The sequence below is a fragment of the Castor canadensis genome, chromosome 3, assembly GCF_047511655.1.
Source record: "Castor canadensis chromosome 3, mCasCan1.hap1v2, whole genome shotgun sequence".
NCBI lineage: Eukaryota > Metazoa > Chordata > Mammalia > Rodentia > Castoridae > Castor > Castor canadensis.
In genome coordinates, this window is record NC_133388.1 from 64,971,960 (window position 1) to 64,987,432 (window position 15,473).

The following is a 15,473-nucleotide window of genomic DNA, read 5'->3' on the forward strand; positions in this document are numbered from 1 at the left end:
AAGGACTGGTCAGATCAATGGGTTGTAGGGAAAAGTGATCTTCCAACATATAGGGAAAAGGATCTCTAATGAAGGGAAAACAATGAAAAAGTGTTAAACACAGAGTAAATTTAGAGAAATGTGTACAATTCACTGTGGTATGAGAAAAAAGTCTGGAGATTTAAGCAAAGAACGGACATATGAAGGCAATGATAAAGTCAGCCACTCAATTCACAAGAACTTTGACTTTATCTTAAGGGTAGTCAATGGAGATGGTATAACTCAGGAATGTGAAAGAGCATGGTAATGTATGTCGAAGGAGTTTATGTATGAGGACTCTATGCTTCAGTAAGATTATCTGAGCAATAGGGGAAGAATAGTTCAAAAAACAAGATTAGAAGCAGAGAGAGAAATTATCAAGTTCTTATCCACTGCAGGCAAAATAATGATTTGGATTTTAATAAAGTTGATAATAAGCTAAATAAATTGGAAAGATTTAAGAAATATTAAGTAGATAAGTGCAACAAGATTTGATGATTAACTTTCATGAAAGAGAGGCAGGAATTCAGAACTATATTCAAAATCTGTCATGGAAAATTCTTAATGCCATTCCGTAGAAGATAAGAAAAGTAAAGGAGAAGGTTGAAGAAGATGGTATTTTAAAGAAAGTACCAATTTTTATTTTGAAACTCACTGCTGTTAGGACAAACTAGAGATGTCTCCAAAGAAGAATATCCATTTCTGAAGGTTAGGAGGGAATCCATGGGCACAGATATCTGTTTCAGAGTAAGTGATAAGTAGACGTAAATTAATCTCCAGGAGTGGATGAAAATATAAGAAATGTTACTATAGAAAAAGAGAAAAAAAAGCAACTCACAGAAAATGCTAAATTTTCAGGCAGATTTACATGAGGAAAACAATTTGCAAGCACAATATAACATGATATAGGATTTTTTTTTCATTTACCAATGGTACTTTTTACTGACAACATGGATATTCTCCTGATAAGTAAAGTTAAAGTGAATGCCTAATTCTTGCATTCAAGTTATATCTTGTTCATTTTTTATTTTTTCTCAAAATGAGGACAACAAATTTAAACTGTCATGTAAGAAAACTAATCACACCTTTCAATGTAGATGCTTGGTTAGCATAGGTACAAAAGACTATTAACCACAAAGGAAACAATTCCATCTGGTATTCTATAAGCTCTTTTAATATACTCAACTTATTTCATTTTAGGTATTGCCAACAAAGGATGTCAAAATCGATAGATACCACTAAATCAATTTTATATTATTACTAAAAAATCAGGAATTCAGTTTAAAAATCTCCTCAACTACATAAGGAGAAAATATCATTTGTATTATGCTTCACAGCAATCATTTTCTATATTTTATTTGAGAACTATCATTAATAGAAATTATATACCATAAAAAAAATTTCCTCAATACCTGAATTAGTACCCTGGGGCTACTATCAGAGATGGCCACCATCTTGGTGGATGAAAACAAGAGAAGGCTATGCTCTCTCAATTCTTAAGAAAAGGAATTCAAAATCAAGGTATTGGCAGGTCAGACAGCCCTCCAAAGATTCTGATCTAAAATATGTTTTTGCCACTTTCTGCTTAGAGCCCCTGCCTTTGCCTTCATAAAATCTCCTCTGTTCTCCATTGCTCTCTTTTGCATATATTTTATAATGATTTCATTGGCCTTAGAAGTCACTTGGACAAACAAGGATACTCTTGTCTGAAGTTCCTTAAATTAATTACATACTCAAAGGACTGTTTTATTTGTCTAATAGGATCATAGTCACACTGCACTGGGTTTAAAATGTGGATAGCTATCTGTATGGACTCTTATTCAACCAACTACAACAGTTTTTTTAATTAGGTGGTCAAGTCTATCTGATGAAAGTTCCTTTTTCAGTAACCAGCAATTAAAGAGAGGGCAAAAAGTTTTGTTTAAAGTTTAGACACTGGAAATAATTTTGAATGTAAAGGAGTCCTGAGATGCTAAATTTGGGAAATTTCAGCACTAATTTCATGGAATGAATTGGGAAGTTTCATAAAACAGCTATTTGATGAGATGAATAATTTGTACACTGATTTTTTAGGCATTTATTTTTCAAAGTATTTATTATAGGTCATTTATGTCTATCCAATTAACACATCTAATGCAACACACATATTTTGATTATGTAGTTGATTTTATATCATTCAGTCTGGTATTCTTCCATAATTCAGTATTTTTCTTGATTATACACTTTTGGGACATTTCAGAGTTTTAAATAAATTTTTAGAGTTATGAAAAGTGATTTTGAAAATTTCCCCCATTTTTTAATTTTTTATCAAAGAATGGTTTGAATATACTTCCCCTGCCATCTCAGAAATACTTCATGGAGAGAACTGTAGTTGAGATATTATGGTCCCCACCTGGAAGTCATTGTCTCCTCTGACCTGCTCCACTGGAATCAGAGGTCTACGAAGGCCCTTGCAGTGCTGGGCACTGCCTTTGTATACATGTAAATGCCCATGTGATTGAGTGAATTGTGCTAATACTCACCACTGCTTTGCCCCTCAATCACAGACTCATACAGAAGGTGGCCTATGAGCTTCTCATTGTGTTCTACCTCATTATCAGACCTTCAATAAAAGGAAGGAAATATTTTAAAATTTTTTTATAAAGCATTGTTTATTATATTCAAAGGGCAGAAAAATCCTTGAATACTGAAAGAGATCTGCTCAGGTAGATAGGTCAAAGAGAATATTAAGCAGAGAAAGTAATACGAGAAAAATCAATTCTAACATAAGTCTCTTTATTCTCTCAATGTAGATCTACAAAGAACTGAAAATACATTTACTGCAATAAGTAAGGACATGATGGCAGGAAGTGTGACAAGAGACAGGACAGGAAAGCTCAGAGAGAAGCTTAGAGATTCTTGTAACCACACACATATGCTCCTTACACCTGTCAAGTGAACCATGTTCATAATTGGCACTAAAATTTGCAACTGATCATGGAACATGAAAAAATAAACTGATTTTATATTATATATGCTCTTCAGAATAATCCATGACTATCTAGGTTAATATTTCTAGTTGTTTTGCAATACACTATAGTCACTGGTCAGTGAGAAAAGTGTTTATTTGAGCAACAATATTTAAAAAAACACAATATTCTCTTTCTCTAACATTCTGCAATGACAGAAGCCTATAAGTAAAGGTTTCTAAAACTTATTTAGCTAGTATTCTAGTTCAGTAGTATTTAGTTTAGGAAAATCTGGTTTAACTTTTAAATGTCAGATCACTTCTGCTTCTCTAAAATTAAACTAATATGTTTAATATTTGATAAATTTGAACATCAAAATACTAACAAATTTTTGAGGGGGTTAGAGTTTTTATATGTATTTATAAATCAGAATTTCATGGAAGATAGGATGCAGAAAACTGTATTTTTATGAGCTAAGATCTTTAAATCCTTGTGAACAGCCATCACTTGAAATGGTCTTATATTTTGTCCAAAAAGATAGCAGGGTGCAAATTTCATAGACAGTGTACAAAGTCAAGTTCATGCAATAGTTATGAATCCATCAGTTCCTGGAATTTTCTTTTTTTGGAAGACTTTTATTACTGCTTCAATTTCATTGCATGTTATAGATTTGTTTAGCTGATTATTATCTTCTTGGTTCAATTCTGGATGGTCATATATATCTAGAAATGTGTCTATTTCTTCTAGACTTTCAATTTATTTAAATATAGGTTTTCAAAGTAGTCCCTGATGATTCCCTGGAATTCTTGGTGTCAGTTGTTATCTCCCTTTCTTTGTTTCTTTTTTTACCACTTGATCATCTCAATAGATTCAGAAAAAGATTTTTATAAAATGCAATGCCATCTCATGATAAAAGCTCTGATTAAACTAGGAATTAAGGTGATGTACCTCAACATAATAAAGGGTATATATGACAACCCTATAGTCAACATCATCCTTAATATGGAAAAACTGAAAACATTTCCCCTAAAGTCAGGAATGAGACAAGGGTGCCCACTCTCTCCACTCTAATTCAACATAGTCTTGGAATTCCTGGCCAGAACAATAAGACAGAAAGAAGAAATAAAATGAATATAAATAGGTATGGAAGAAGTCAAACGATCTTTATTCACAGACACCATGATCGGATACCCAAAAGACCCAAAAAAATTCCCAGACACCATAAATAGCTTCAGCAAAGTAGTAGGATACAAAATCAATTTATAAAGATCAGTAGCCTTTCTGTGCACCAGTGAACAGATTGAGAAAGAATACAGGAAAACAATTTCATTTACAATACTCTCAAAAAAATCAAATACCTAAGAATAGCAAAAGTCAAATACCTAAAAATAGCAAAGAATGTGAATGACCTCTACAAAAAAGAAAAGAAAGAAAACTACAAACCATCAAAAAAAGAAATCAAAGAAGACTACAGAAGATGGAAAGATCTCCTGTGCTCATGGATTGGTAGAATCAACATAGTAAAGATGGCTATACTCCCAAAAGTAATCTACATGTTTAATGCAATTCCCATCAAAATCCCAATGATAGTCATCACAGAGATTGAAAAAAAAACAATCCTAAAGTTCATCTGGAAGCACAAAAGACTGTGAATACCCAAGGCAATCCTGAGCAAAAAAGAGTGATGCTGGAAGTATCACAATATCCAATTCAAATAATACTACAGAGCCATAGCAACAAAAACAGCATGCTATAGGCACAAAAAATGATATGAAAACAAGTGAACAGAATAGAAGACTGGGATATGAATTTATGCAGCTACACCCACGGTATTTTTGACAAAGGCCCCCAAAACATGATGGAAAAGAAAGACTCTTCAACAAATGTTGCTAGGAAAACTGGATAGCTGCCTGCAGAAAACTGAAACTATATCCATGTTTATTGCCCTGTACAAGTATCAAGTGTATTAAAAACCTTAATACCAGACCTTAAACCTTGAAGTTAGCACATCAAAGACTAGGGAATACTCTGGAAGCAATAGGCATAGTCAGTGAGTTTCTCAGTAGAACTCAAGTGGCTCAGTAATGAAGAGAAATGATTAACAAATGAGACTACATGAAATAAAAAAGTTTCTGCACAACAAAAGAAATGGTCTATGAATTAAAAAGGCCATGCACATTATGCACAGAAGACATGCGCAGGAATTTTAGGTGTTCAGTGTTCTTGAGCCTACTCAGAATGAAAATACAGATGGACTCCAGCAGAAGAGGTTGGAAAGATTTTATCTGTAGAGAAGAGAAGAGAAAGACTGCATAGCGGAGAATGCAGGAGGACCCACAAACCAGTGGTCCCTTGGGTCGAGTGGGGGATTGAGTTTTTATAGCCTTTTTGAGTATTGCCTGAGTGCAGAGATGTCTCTCAGGTGCAGAAAGAAGTTTTATGGGAAGGAAAGGTGTCTCCTTGACCACTTATCACCTTTTGGGACCTCCCACATTCTATCCTTCACACAGAACCTTTGCCAACTGTACATGAGACAAGGGACTGATAACCAGAATATACAGGAAGTTCAAAAAACTATGAACTCCCCAAAATGCAATCACCCAATGAAGGAATGAGTAAATGAACTGGACAGAGCATTTTCAAAGGAAGAAGTCCAAATGGCTAAAAATCACATGAAAAATCCTTATGATCCCTGGCCATGAAGGAAATGCAAATCAAAATCACAGTGAGATTCCACCTCACTCCTGTTAGAATGGCTATCATCAAGAACACCACAAACAAGAAATGTAGTGAGGATGCAGGGAAAAAGGAACCCTCATAACTGCTGGTGGGAATGTAAACTAGTACAACCACTAAGGAAACAGTATGGATGCTCCTTAAAAACCTAAAAATATATCTACTATAAAATCCAGCAATACCACTCTTAGGGGTATACCTGAAGGAATGTAAGTCAGCTTACAACAAAGGCACCTGTACACCCATGTTTATTGCAGCACTATTCACAATAGCTAAGCTATGGAAACATCCAAGATGCCCCACTACTGTGACAAATGGATTGAGAAAATGTGGTACTTATATGCAATGGAATTTTAGTCAACCATGAAGAAGAATGAAATTTTGTCATTTGCAAGTAAATGGATGGAACTGGAGAACATCATCTTAAGTGAAGTTAGTAGGCTCAAAAGGCCAAAAGCTACATGTTCTCAATCATATGTGGAATATATATGTAATACAAATGCATCAATATAATAAAACACTGGTCACACTAGGTCATGCACAAGAGGGGTAGTGAAACTAAGAACTTGAATATGGTTCTCTATACAAGAATGAATATACTTGAATATATATTCTATACTTGAATATATATTCTCTATACAAGAATGAATAAACAGAATGAAACTATCATAAGAAAATCAGAGGAGATAAACCAGTTGGTGTTATAATACATACACACATGGAAATATCACAAGGAAACTCCCTGTGTAGCTACCTTTATCTCAAACAAGCTAAAATGTCATGTTTTTCATTTTACCTTTTCTCTTCTACAAAATCAAAGAACAAGAGAGAAGTACAGGTCCTGCCCAGGGAGGAAAGCTGGCACCAGTGGGAGGGGGAGATGGAGAAAGGGGGAGGTAGGGTGATTATAGTGCAAGAAACATGTACACATATATGTAAATGCAAAATATGATACCTGTCGAAACTACTCCAGGAATTGGGGGATAGGAGGATAAAGAGAACCATAGAGGGGATGAATTCATGTATGACATATTTGATATACTGAAAGAACTTGTGTAAATGAAACAATGTATCCCCACCCAGCAAAACAATAAAGGAAAAAAATTTTTTAAAGAATTAAATGTAAGACAGAACTCTGAAACTATGAGAAGAAATAGAAAAAATGCTTCCTGATATTGGAGTGGACAGAAATTTTTGACAAGATCCCATTAGCAAAGCAAACAAGCAAAAATAAGCAATTAGTATTATATAATATTGAAAAACTACTGCATAGAAAAGGAAATAATCAACAGACAACTTAAGAAATGGGAGAAAATACTTGTAAACTACACATCTAACAAGGGATTGATAACCAGAATATATAAGAACTCCAAAATCTCAATAGAAATAACTCTATAAATGGACAAAGGACCCAAAATAAACATTTCTCAAATAAAAACACACAAATTGCCAATAGGAATGTGAAAGAATTCTGAATACTATTAATCAATAGCGCTATGCAAATCAAAACTAAAAGGAGATATCAACATTTTATCCCCAAAGGATGGCTCTTATCAAAGACAGTAAAGAAAAGGAAACCCTGTACACCACTGATGGCAATGCAAATCAGGACAGTGGTTAACAATATGGAAGTTCCTCAAAGATTTAAAATTAAGACTGCCATTTCATCCAGTATTCTCACTATTGCACATGTATCCAAGAAAAATGAGATCAGTATATCTGAGAGACAACTGCATCTCTACAATTACTAAGAAATGGACATAACCTAAACACCCATCGATGATGAATGGATAAAGAAAATATGATACATATGCAGATCAGAATGTTACTCAGCAATAAAAAATGAAATAATATCATTTGTGACAACATGGATAGAACTAGAGATCATTATGCTAAGTGAAATACCAGACACAAAAAGTCAGATACCACACAATCTGATTCATATGACAATATAAAGAAGTTTATCTCTCAGAAATTCAGAGTTAAATAGTGGTTACCAAAGCCTGAGGAAAGAACAGCAGATAGAGGAATAAGAAGTGGTTGATCAGTGGGTGCTAAATTCCTGTAAGATAAGAAAGAGTAGTTCTAGAGGGCTATTGCACTCGGATGGTCATAGGTAACAATAATATACTATACTTTCCACAAAAGCTGCAAGAAAAACATTTGAAGTTTTCAGCATAAAGAAATGATAAATGATTGAGGAGATAAATATGCTTTACATGATTCAAATATTGCACAATATATGCATGTCTTCACAAGTCACCTTGTTCCCCATTATTACATATAATTTTGTTCTTACAGATTAGTTAAAATTAATTTAAAATTTGAATACAATAAAAAATAACTCCTACAATATTGCCAAAGGATAGGTATATTAAAATTGAGTAAAGAAAACTGTTGCTGGATCAAAAAGCTTTTATCATCATGGCTAGGTATTTATTTGGTAAAAAGTGCCTACAGTGAAATTAAATCTGATACCACGCATCATTGCTTAATCCATACTTTTGGGAGTTTTTTATTCATTTATTAATATGTGCATACACTGTTTGGGCCATCTCTCCCCACTGCCCCCTGACCCTTCCTTCTCCCCCTACCCCTTTCACTTCCAGGCAGAACCTGTTCTGCCAATTTTGTTGAAGAGAAGACATAAGCAATAATAACAAAGACAGCATTTTTGCTAGTTTGAGATAAAGATAGCTATTCAGAGAGATTCCTAGCATTGCTTCCATGCACGTTTGTGTTACAACCCAAATTGGTTCAACTCTACCAGACCTCTCCACTACTTCCTGGTCACCTTCCCATAGTGGCCTCTGGTGGTTTCAGATTACTATATTAGCTCCTCTACAGTGGGCACATCAAACACTTTCAAGTTTTGGGTTTCCTGCCTTTCCCTATTCCTCCTGTATGCATTCTCTCCTTAGCGTGTGATCCATGTCTAATAATATTACTGCATTTGTTTTAGGTCTAAAGTCCACCGGTCATACTACTCCCAAGGATCTACCCAAAGGAATGCAACTCAAGTTATTCCATAGTCACCTGCACACCCATGTTTATTGCAGCACTATTCACAATAGCCAAGTTATGGAAACAGCCAAGATGCCCCACTACTGATGAATGAATTTTAAAAATGTGTTATTTATACACAATGGAATTTTACTCAGCCATGAAGAAGAATGAAATCTTGTCATTCACAGGTAAACAGATGGAATTGGAAAACATCAACTTAAATGAAGTTAGCCAGGCTCAGAAGGCCAAATATCGTATGTTCTCCCTCATAGCTTTTGTTTTAAGTGATATTGTTTCTTTACCAAGTTAACACAGTATTTTCTGTCACATATTTAGTAAACTAATACATGTTCTGTCTCTATTCTTGGTGCAACATGAAAGACATCAATTTTGCTGTACAAGAGAAGCTCCAGTAAAATTTTACAGAGCAAAATTTCTTCTTGGCTTTGTATAAAGCAAGTGAAAATTTTCAGGAAGATGTTTAAGAATGCAGTGTACCCAGATGTGGGGAGGAATATGTCAAATACAATGTGTGTTTGCATTGACGGTAGCTAGTATCTACTTCAAGAATTATGCTAATCATTGAATGTCTTAGTTGTTAGGGGGATTATTTATTCATTCTATTAACATGCATTGAATACTAAAAAAAATCTTTGTATCTGATTTCTCTTAGAGGAATACTTACCTGGTTTGACCAAGTCAATATGAATTTGAAGTTATGGTAATTAAAACCTATGCTTATAAAATATCTAAGTGTTTTAGAAAACATTATCAAAGGATTTGGGCACTAATGATTTGCTAATTAATTATATCATTTTGATATTTAAGGAAATGATAATCTCAAGTATTAATGTGAAAACTAAACAATTTAAACTAATAATCCTTTGGAAGATTTTTTTTCCTTTATAGTTTTTTCAAACAACCAATTGATTTTTTTGCATTATATTCCACACACTTAACTTTCATTGAGCAAAATGATTTATAATGCCAGCACTTTAAAATGCAAATCCACACAAGATATTTTACCTGAGAATTTTCCTTTATTAAAGGAGTAAGCTTTCTCTTTGTACTATTGGAAAAGAACTTTCATATTTTAAAAGATATAAAGGAATAACTGTCAAAGATTTCTCTTTCCCCATTAAACTTACCATAAGAAATAATTTATTTGAGTTTACCCATGAATAATGGCCCTAAAGAGCATAGATCTACTCTCAGGGCAAGAACTTATATTTACTTTTACTCCATGATTGTCACTAACTTTCAAAGCAGATTTCACCCATCTTTCAGAAGAAAGGTTTTAGGCATTTTGGGAATAATAAATGGCCATTCATTTAAACACAATTTTAAGTCATTGAGGTTATTTACCCCAAAAGCATAAAAGTGAGTACTTTGATTAGATTAAATAGCATCCATGATATTTAGACATCACTAAGTGTGGTCTTTATATTCTCCTCTGCATAAAGAGTTAACTGCTTTGATCTCTTAAACATTATGACTGTTATACCTGACTATGACTTGAAAACTTCCTCCTACCATTCTCAAATTTATCTCATTTCTCATATTATTACTTTCTTTAAATTAAAGTTTACTTAAAATTATATTGCATTGAACTGTTTTAAATTAACTTTTGACCACTGTTGAAGTCAGAATTAAAAATAACTAACAGAAGCGAGGCACAATGGCTCACACCTGTAATTCAAACTACTCAGGAGGCTGACATCTGAAGGATATGAAGCCATCTCAGGCATAAAATCTGAAAGAAGCCATCTCAACCCTTAAAAGCTGGGTATGGTGGAACATGCCTGCCATCCCAGCTCTGCAGCCATCATAAATAGAGAGATTGCAATCCACACTGACCCTATCCAAAAATAGTTAAAGCAAAAAGAGTTTGAGAGCAGGGCTTAAGTGGTTGAGCACTTGCCTGCAAGGCCCTGAGTTCAAATCTACTGCTGACAAAGGAAAGAAGAAGGATGTGCAGTAGTTGACAATAACAGGTTTTTGATAAAATATAGATACTACTGCTAGCTCTTTACTTTTTATAATTAATCCACCAAAGATTTATAATTTTATTTTTCTAATTTATGGATCTGATTATATTTTTATCATGGTAATTACAAAATAAAATGAAAGTTTAGCAACTTTTTTCTTTTTATATTGTGCTGAGGGCACATTGTGGCATTTACGAAAGATCTTACAATACATCAAATGTGTTATACTTGAATTCACTCCCTCCACCATTCTCCTTTATCCCTCCCCCACTCCATTCCTGGAATAGTTTCAAAAGGTATTTTTCAGTTTACATACATGTTCACACAGTATATGCAGTATAGCCACCCTCCTACATCCTTTCCTTGTATCCTCACCACTCCCACTGGTACCAATCCCTCTCAGACAAGACCTGTTACCCCTTCCTGTTCTCCAATTTTGTAGAAAAAAAAATGAGATTTTTGTTTGTTTAAGATGTCTATACAGGGAGCTTCCTTGTGACAGTTCACACTAAGAGGAAGTCACATGTGAGAGAGGGAGGGTAAGAGAAGGAAATTAAGAAAGTAAATACAGTTGATTTACTCTCTATACAACAATGAGTATAGAATTTTAAACTTGTTAAAATCATCATAAGGGAACTAAGGTAGAAAGAAGAAAAATAGAGGAGATGAATGAATTTGGGTTAAAATGCCTATATATATCTCAAATTCTTTAACATAGCATATGTTAAAGTCTTACATATTTATGCCCAAAGTTATCTTCCTTCTGAGTATTTCCCTATCAACTCTTTTCAATTTAACTCTCAGAAAGTTTACAGTACCTGATATATTTTGGTCTCATATCACTATGCAGTTGGCTATATTTTGCTAAACTATAGCTCTGCACAACTTTTTTTGGGTGGTACTGAGGTTTAAACTCAGTGGTTTGTATTTGCTAGGCAGGCACTCTACTGCTTGAGTCACACCACTAGACTGGTTATTTTGGAGAGGGTGTCTTGCTCTTTGGACTGGCCTGGAACCAAGATCCTCTGGATCTCAGCCCCTTACACAATTTCTAAAATCAAATTTTGTCCCTTTTTTCCCATACACTTAATTAATTGCCATCCCTATAATTTTATAGTATTTTGTGCAAGGACTCATCTATAATATACAATGAGTCAATTATGTTTTTTTCTTAGTTTTCAGACTAGGGTTTATAGATTAGTCATATTTGTAGCATATGGCTATCTTAGGTTGTTTTCTGTTGTTCCAACCAAATATTCAAAACAGTATTTTATAAAGGAAAGAAGTTTATTTAGTTCATGGCCTGGAGGCTGAATGCTCAGGATCAGACAGCTCACCTGGTAAGAGCCTCAGGCTGAGCATAATAGGATGAAAGAGTGAAAGAGCAAGCGGGAGGGTTAGCCTCACTTATAGCAACTCCCTCTCGGTGACATTCATCACTCTAAGGACTTAATCATCTCTTAAAGGCCCCACCTCCTAATTTGACCACAATGGCCCTCAAATTCTAATGACTTTTGGAGGAAACAGACCACAGCAATTACTTAGCACAATAGCAACAAAACTACACACTTCTAAAATAAATCAGTATGGAGATTAACATTAGACAATTTTTAAATTTCATGAGGAGTATCTTGAGGTTGAGGAGTACCTGTTACTTATATTTCTATTTAAATACATTGTAAATGACATAGAGGAAAATGGTACTTTTATTAAAGAAATATATTTTTCCCTCTCTTAATAAAATCATAGCTGCCTACCCACAAAAAAATTTAAAGCAACATTTGAACAAATATCAAGTAAGTGATATATTAAAGCATTTTAGCATATATTTTAGTTAACTGAGTCTAAACACACCTTTAGCCGGCACACTCAAAGCAGGACCTGTGTTAGTGTCCTGCCTTTTTTCCTCCTGGCCTTTGCCATTCTGGCTTAATGTAGCTTAATGTGAGTGTTATCATCTTTATCAGCAAAACTGTCTCATTCCCCCCTCATCATTATAAACTTATGAGAACAGAAAAATTTAAAGAGTCAAAAACATGGATTCTTTTCTTGGGGGAGGAGGTGGTCTTGGGGTTTGAACTCAGGGCTTCATGCTTGCTACATAGGTGTTCTATGACTTGAACAACAACTCCATCCTCAAAACATGGATTCTTATAGGATGCAATAGACAAGAAAAAAGAAACTATATACAAGCCTCATTTTTCCAATCTTTTAACAAAGTATGTGCAACTATCTTCTCCGTTTTGGATGATGTTAAATATCTAGCAAAATAATCTGACATTTAATATGCAACATACTCTATTATAATTGAAAAATACAATTGCCTTAAAGCCGTCTGTAACTTCAATACTTAAGCTTATAACCTACTTAAAATATTTATAAATATCAGAGAGATTTCAAATGGATAGTACATATTTAATAAGCTATTAATTTATTGGGGAAATATGAACTGTTATTTGAAACAACTGGGAATGTTTTAGTTCTCTCCTCTATTTAAAAGTATAATATGCATTGTAAATTATTTTGTATTACCCTTTGAGTATACCATTTTAAAGATGTTTCCATTTCAAATTATGTTGATGAAAACCCAACATACAAGGAACTCTTAAGCTGTTCATATTGTCTCATTACTATTTTCTATCAATGTCAAGAGAAAGCATGCATATTTGACATAACTTTGGTAAGTTCCAAAGAGTTTGATTGAATGGTGGCAAATTCTAAAGACTTTCACGAATAAGGATACTCTTTTGAAGCTATTGACATTTTTCAGTTTAATCTTAATACATTTTCAAACAACTCTCCTTTTGGAGTATTTTCTTTGTTAATATTTAATGGTAAACATTGTGCCAGGCATAGTGATATATGCCTAAAATCCCAGCACTTGGGGAGGTGGAGGCAGGAGGATCATGTGAGTTGGAGTGTATCCTAGATGAAATAGCAAGTTTAAAGTCAATCTCAGGTATACAGTGAAATCCTGCGACAAATAACCAAGGGCTGTGGATGTAGCTCAGTGGTAGAGCACTTGCGTAGCATGTACAGGCCCTGTGTTTGATAGAACTGAGAAAGAATCTATGAAAAGTTAAAGAACAGAGAGCGATAAAAGGAAAAAGAAATGCCTTTACCTCACTTTCTACATCTCTTCTACTAAAGTAATCAATATCGGTTTAATGTGCATGTACCTGTATTCTATACTTGTATAAAATACATGCATATTATCTATCTATACAGTCCTTATTAATGCTCAGTAAAACACAATATCTCAATGAATTATCACAACAAAATATCCAAACGACCATTACTCAATCAAGTAGCATATGTAGCCATAACGAAGAAAGAAATCCTGTAATTTGTGACCACTTGGATGGAATGGGAGAAAAACTATGTTAAGTGAAGTAATTCAGATACAAATAATTTTCAAATTATTGAAATACATGTGGAATCTAGAAAAGCTGATCTCATAGAAGTTGAGAATAGAATGATAGAAACCAGAGGCTGGGACAATAGGGAAGAGAGAGGGATGGGGTCAAACTTAGGATGAGATATGAACAAGTAGTTCTGGTTTGCTATTGCACAGAATGGTGACAATAGATAATAAAATGTACTGTATATTCCAAAATGCTAGGAGAAAGGATTTTGAATGTTTTCACCATAAGGAAATGATAAATTCTTGAGAAGATAGATACATTTAACCTGATTTAAATATTGCACAATTTACATATGTATAAAAACATCACCTAGCCATAAATTTGTATAATTTTTATGTTTTTATTTATCATTTTGAAAAAATAAATCCACCATAAAAATAACATCTAATTGGTAGATTAGATTAAATGTGTTCTTCAGCTTCTTTGGAACAAATAAAGTTTGATTTAAAGAAAGGAAAAGAAATGGAAATATGTGCCTCAGAAATCGTGCTCTTACCAATCACTGTCTCTCACCAAATTGCAAAGTGGATGGTTTCTCATTTCTAAGTCTATTTCTGCTTTCTGTGATATTTTGGAAATTTATCATGTAACATTTATTAAGTACTTTGGATCTGCTTTCTTTTGCTAAATATATCTTGACATGTAATTATTCAAGCAGTAATATAATATTTAGCCAATTTTAACTGCTGTTTGATATCCTACCGTATGATATACCACAACTTATTTATTATTATAATATTTTTAGACATTTGAAATATTTCCATTTTGGGGCTTGTGGTTTGAATTGTTTCTCTCCAAAATTCACATACTGAAACCCTGACCCCAGTATCTGAGAAATTGACCTTATTTCAAAATAGGGTCTTTACATAGGAACTCAAGTTCCTCAATGAGGTCATTAAAGTGGACTCTAATCTTATATCACTGGTCCTTTCTAAAAAATTGGAAATTTGGGGACAGAAAACACACACAGGGATAAATCCAAGCAAAAAAGGAAGTTAGTAATGGGGTCTTGCTTCCATAAGTCAAAGGATCTCAAAGACTGCCAGCAAACCAGAGGATCTAAGCAAGATCTATGGGACAGATTCTCTCTTACAGCTTAGAGAAAGAAGTAAAACAACTGACTCTTCATCTTGGACTTCTGACCACCAAATCTGTGAAAGAATAAATTTCTGTTATCTAAGTCATCTAGTTTCTGGTACTTATTATGGTGACCATTGCAAATTAGTGCTGGACTATCAAATACAATATGACTATAACATTCTTGTTTAAATCTTCTTGTACATGTAAATATGGATTTATATTTATTGTGTAAATAAGAGTAAATTTCATATGTCATAGGAAATTTATATTCT